Below are 6711 nucleotides of genomic sequence, written 5' to 3' on the forward strand. Positions count from 1 at the left end.
TGGATAACACATTAAAATGACATAGACATGTACAGTTGACCTTGACTGCAAAAGCGCATGGTTCCTGTTTGTTGACAGGTATTGAGAATTGCAATTTAAATGAAGTTTGGTATTTATTAAGACTTTAGAAGTATCTTAGGTAATTAGTAATAGAAGATAAGCATATTTATACCTAAATAAACATATTGTAAAGGGTGATAGTACACATTTGTGCATTAAATGCGATTTTGTGTCTAATTATACAAATATTTCAAATTAAAAAGTTTACAGTGCAAATATTTGTGTCTGATAGAAATGAAAATGACTTAAATGACATTTGCTGTTCTGACAGATTATAAAAATCAGTAAAGTTAACACATTTAATTGTAACATTTAAAGTAATTTAACATAAAATTTCTGAAATATAAATTTTACAATCTGTGAGAAATGAAAGTGACTTAATTGACATTTTCTGTTCTTCTAGATATTTGATATTCGGTATATCACGGTGATTTTAGTAAACTACTAATATTGTGTATTAGTATTTCATCAAGTTTACTGTAGCGGAACATAATACTTTTGCATCGTGATATAAAACTTTTAATTATTACTTAGAATTAAATAAATAAAATAGATATTAAATTTAAATTAATTTAATAATAGAAATACACTGTAGTTAATAAATAAATTAGTTAAATAAATTTAAACTTGACAATCATTTAAATTTTATTGAGGTTATAGTTGTGTCCTTTATAAAATAATTAAAATAGAGATAAATGTAAAGAAGAAATGTATAATTCAACAACTCTCACAATGATATCTGACCTGAGAGTGGTCACAATGTCACATGACAGCAATTATATTTAAAAACAGCGTGAAACCCAATGCTTGAATAATCATTCAAATTTACAATCAAAGGGAAGTAATATACAACTCAAATTAAAATGCGAAAAGGTTAAAATAAACGAAAAGACCAAAAACACGAACTGGTTACATTATGTATTGTTTTTACTGTAGATATACATGGAATGGATTATTTGCTGCTTATATATCGGAATTTGACTGGTTAAAAATTTTAACATAAAGTGGGTGGGGTAATTTGACACCAGTTTGTCATAGTTTGCCCAACAATTTTTTTTTTTTTTTTTATTTTAAATGCATAAATTTTTGTATCAACATGGACAAAAATTTGTTTGTATGAAGTGTGCATGTAATAAATATGTTTAACTTATATATAGAAGTGTTTTTTTAGTATCATCGGAAATTAACAAATTACGCCGATTTTATAACTGAAATTTAAAGGGTGTCAACTTGAAAGTTAGAATTATCACATTTCCCCTTCAGCAAAAGAGTGCAACTTTTTTCCAAATATCAAGCAGATATGGTACCATCATAAAATACGAAAACAAAAACTTTTGCAATTAGTTCTAGGTTAGCTTGATTTTCGGGCTAATTTGACTAGACTAATTGAATATATACATAAACACACATCTTTATGAGATAAATACAGTTACGGTTTTAGTAAATATGCTAAAAATATTGAACTTACTTTACCGTAAAGGTGCCAATTATCTTTTTTGTTCAAGTCATGAAATTAAATGGTTTATTCTGAAATAAAGTCAGACTAGATCAGTAATTTTATATTATACGAGAGAGGAGCCATAAAAAATGCAAATGTTTGGTGTAAATGATATATGGTTCATCAATATAATGCCATCATGTATTTAAAAACGTCCAGCATCTTTTTACAAAATATTAGGCAAAATAACAAGTCATTGAAAAACTACATACAACAAAAAATTGTCAATGTGGCCTACGCGGCGAACTTCTTAGCTCATTTCACGTCTCTTGTATAGTTTTTAAAGACGCCGTTTACGAAACAGCGACAAGGGTACAAGATTGTTATCTGTTCATATTTTAATTAATTTGACTAATTTCATTGTAATGAATATTTTGTTGGAAAATGACTGTAAACCATTGCTGGTCATACAATGCGACATGTTTACAATCACTCCACATAAAGGTGTCAGAACTGTATTTCCTATGTTGTTTATTCATGGATGAATTTATGGAGAAATAAACCGAAGCCATGTCAGAAGAATACGAATTTTATGGTGTATTCATGACATTTATTTAAAAAATTGTAGATTGTGTGAAATATTTTGTTTAACTGAAGAGTTTTAAAGAACTTTCAAATATCATTAAAAAAAAGTCGCAATTAATGTTTTCAACACTGAACACTCTATACATAGGTTTGCTTCATTAATTAAATAGTTTATAACTGAAAATTTGAGACATTTAATCAAGTCAAGTTATACGATATAACAAAATTACCTTTAGTGACATTTTATTTTTCAAATTGTTTAAAGATTTTCGATCTATGAAGCCTTAGCGCTCAGTCATTTTCCTGATCATTTGTCTTCGTGTGAAGCAAATCGAAAATTTACGACGTTTTTGTCATATTCTGTCTTTTTTTACACGGAATAATGCCCTTCTGCACTGTCCATTGTTGTCAAAAAAAACGGTATTTGTTCAGTTTCATTTTCACTTGATATTCCCTTTTGGTTTTATCAACCATCTTAAGCCTTTATTGTGATATTTGTACGACATAATTACATTACTTAGATATTACACGGATTTCAGCTAATCTTTACACGCCATTTCTACGCTAGAAACAATGGTAGCACCGCACTTTCTCTGAACACTGTTTTTTATGAAATTGCAAAATTCAGATTACATTCTTTCTTGATATAATAGCATCATCGAACTGAATCAGATGAGGCTTTATTTTGCGTTTTTTTTTCATGTTTATTTTATTTTGACTTAGGATTTATTTCACTTAAAAACTGCCCCAAAATCTGCGTGCGCCGCATATGTATTATTATGGTAATATTATCGCATGCCAAGTTTGCACATTTTACTTAATATATTATAGTTATGTGATGTCTTATTAATTGTACGTTCCGTTTTTTAATGTATGGTTTAGATGTTAATTTAAAATACACATGTGAAATTCAAAGGTTTGGGTCAGTCCAGATCATCCCTCGTTTACCCTATCATTCAAGGATATTCATTATCTTCAAACACATAACTGAAATGAAAATGTATTTCTAGTTTGGTAAACTAAACTATAAAACTATATAACGTACAAATTTGTGTGAAGATTATAATCTTACACAAGTTTACTATTTTAATCAATTATTAATGATAATAATTTACAGGTCATTGTAATGATAACGTGCGCATACACATCTTTGAAAAAAGTATATACACAAGTTTTCTAGTTTGAAAGATTTTAGATTATAATAGTGTTCTATTCGGTGTTAAGACTTTGTCTATTTAAATTGATAAAACATTTGAATATTTACTTGTTGAAGACGTTTAAACCAAGCTCCGATACAGTTGAAGGAAAGCTTTTGTCACATGATAGAATATTTACAAAGGACAAAAGGTAGTACTTGTTTACACACTACATCAACACGAAAACAACAACGGATATATACAATAAGGAACTTCGCTTTATCTATTTTTGTTGTAACTAAGAATATATTTCCCGCCAAAACGCACGAAACTATCAGTTAAATCTGAATAATTAAACAGCTGAGTAAAAAACCTTAATTTTAGTGTCTTATCCTTCTACGAACGTTTTCTGATATAACAAATATTTTTTTTTTTTTGTTATTGTTTATTTTTTTTTTTAATGTTGTTTTTTTCTTTATTAACGGTGAATTATTACCAAAGTTCGAAGTAGTGAAACTACATCAAACACATACATTACTGTTATATGAATGTCAGTCATTATAACGCATTTATTAATAAGAAATATTTGTATTATTGCTTTTTTGTAGACTCAAAAGTTTGTTCTGCCAACAAGTGACATGGTAACATTTACCTTACTATTGACACCTCCCATATCAACAGTTTCATCAGTGTACACGATCTGTTCATGAGAAAAGAATGCGTGATACTTCTTATTGAATGCACCTGTGTCAATTATGATCATTGTTAATGTTTACCATTCATTCACAATATGTGTCTAATATGGGCTACACTGTTTAAAAGAGACTATATTATTGTTGAGTTGTATACTTTGTTTCGGACTCACACGTGCAAAATCTTTATTTGACCCAATATACATTTTTTCTACAGCTGTATACTAGTCTTATTGTGGTCAGTATTGCATTCAAAAATGTATAAAATAAAACTAAGATATTGTATTTCCATACGATTGATATTGCATTTTCTGCATCATTTAATCGTTAAAGTTTGTTCGAATTATAACACTTGGGCAAACTTGATTTTTTCATTATATAGGAAATACTCCAATAATCTTCTTCTTGAAAACTGCAAGACCTAAATCTTCCGATATTTAACATGAAACGTAGTCAGATGTCCCTTTTTTTTCTTAATTTCAACGAAAATTAGCATTAACACCATATCAGAAATAATAATTGATAAATCCAATTGTATGAATAACAAACAACTACAACATGTTTTATGAAGTAGATAGATTTATCACACACCCGTACCGATTTTGCGACTCCGTAAATATGGAATTGCACGGCCGTGCATATATTTTGACGTGACGAGAAAACTCTAACTCAACATTTCAGTTACTTTTTGCAAAAATAACTGTAATCTCGATATATAGAAATATTAGAGGAATTCATATGTTTACGTCTATAATTGAATATAAATATGATCTTGATTATATATTTTGTTTAAGGATAATGAAGCGGTTTTCTGTTAAACAACGTTTTAAAAAAGGACTTCTTTCTGATACAAACATCTCAGTAAATTATGTTTAATATACCATATTAATGCTACCCTGTTCCATGTATATTATGAATTACATACATGCAATTAATTTTTTATAACAAAAATTTCCAAATGAATAAAAAATTTCATAGTTGTAGCTGCTAAATCTAGCAATATAAAATAAACTATGTATATGCAATATTATAAATGGAAGCTTTACGATGATAAGTAATAATAAAGGGACTCCACTCAAATTGTTTGACATGATTGGATTGTTCGATAATAGTTTTAAGTAGGTTTACATAATTAAGTTGTTTGCAAAATTGCAAATAGTTTCCGTGCTCCGTTTTTTATCAAGAATGTAAATTCGTATTATAAACATGGCCCACGTCAAAACCATGTAATAAAAGCAGACACAACATCTGAAAGGAATATAATATTTGTCCACGATTAAATGTGTATGTAATTGAACAAGAACGAATAACATAATTCAATTCTTACATTATTGTTGAGCATCCCTATATATACATACATTATTTACTTTAACATAATATACAATCATTATCCATATATATACATACAACTGTTACTTTAACATAATCTATAATCATTATACACATATATACATACATTATTTACTTTAACATAATATACAATCATTATCCATATATATACATACAACTGTTACTTTAACATAATATACAATCATTATCAAAGTATGAACATAAATTGATTTTTGTCAAAAGTTTTGTCAAAATTTATTCACTGTGAATAGAGTTATTTGTTTCATTTCCTAGACAATCCTAGTTATTTTGTTGTTTTTGTTTTCTAGGCACACACAATAATGAGCTTAATTGACAAATAACATCACAGGGATCTAACTACTACCAACAATGTTTTTTAATTCAGTATCAATGTAAAATATTATAAAAAACAAAAACTAAAAACTAAAAAAAAAACTTTCATGTTATAAAAGCACTGCTAAGAGATAGGAATCCTATATTTGACAAACTTTATTCTCAAACATGTTATTTAAAATTTGTTTTAAGGGTGTTCAAAGGAAGTAAATCCGGTGAAAAATCTGGAAACAAGTGGAAAGTCTGCGATCGAATCAAAGTTGAAATGTAAGTATTAAGTAGTTTTTTCTATGTTTGTTTTGTAATGATTTGATTCATAAAGATTTACACAGACAATTCATTTTGTAAATATTACATAAAACATTGCCGTTGAACGTTTAATATGAAACTTAATAATTAAGGTATGATATGCTATTTCTGATATTCCAGCAGTTGACATAATTGGTCCATACTTTATGTTTGTTTATATGTTTGTCAAATACGGATATACCATCAATCTACATTCCAATGGTTAATTTAAAGATATATTTTACACTTTATCACTTTTAAAAAAATGTAAAGGAGATACAACATTTATACATAGTTAAAATGTTATAATGATTTTCCCAAAAGTAAAATGAGTGTTACATTGAATTCACGCATTATTCAATGTTAACGGTATTGTACTGAATGTACCGTTTCTAAATCGATAATTTAAAACGTGCAACAACATGCTTCAAAATTAAGCAAAAGCAGTTTTCAAATAACAAAAGTATTTCCATCGAATTCAATTAAGTTCTTTATTTTACCGTGTAGCTCAGTAGCAGAAACCACCATTTGTTGGTGTTGGTTTTTTTATACAGAATAAAATTGCTTATTTTATTACATACTTTTTGTTGAAATTTCGATCCAAAAGACTTATTATTGAAGTATGTATATTGGCTGGATTCAGAAGAAAATAGCACGGCAAGACACCAGTGAAAATACGAAACATTCACTGCAATATATGTTTTCATTTTTAAAATAAGGAAAACAAAAATACGCTCATTTTTTTTTATCAATATTTTAGTTATCTAATTTAACTATTAAATTATTATCCAATCTTCATTTCGTAAATATCGGACACATAGATGTTTTC

General features: G+C 27.6%; 1 long non-coding RNA gene across 1 annotated transcript in view; it reads left to right on the forward strand.

The window, feature by feature from the left end:
• LOC132739414 (uncharacterized) overlaps positions 1 to 5881 on the forward strand; it is a 29233-nt gene extending 23352 nt beyond the window's left edge. Inside the window, exon 4 of the long non-coding RNA XR_009626997.1 lies at positions 5787 to 5881. This is a non-coding gene — a long non-coding RNA (uncharacterized LOC132739414). The remainder of the gene's footprint in view (positions 1 to 5786) is intronic.
• Positions 5882 to 6711: the final 830 nt, after the last annotated feature.

Source organism: Ruditapes philippinarum, unplaced genomic scaffold (genome assembly GCF_026571515.1).
Source record: "Ruditapes philippinarum isolate M1 unplaced genomic scaffold, ASM2657151v2 ctg6171_1_1_1_1, whole genome shotgun sequence".
NCBI lineage: Eukaryota > Metazoa > Mollusca > Bivalvia > Venerida > Veneridae > Ruditapes > Ruditapes philippinarum.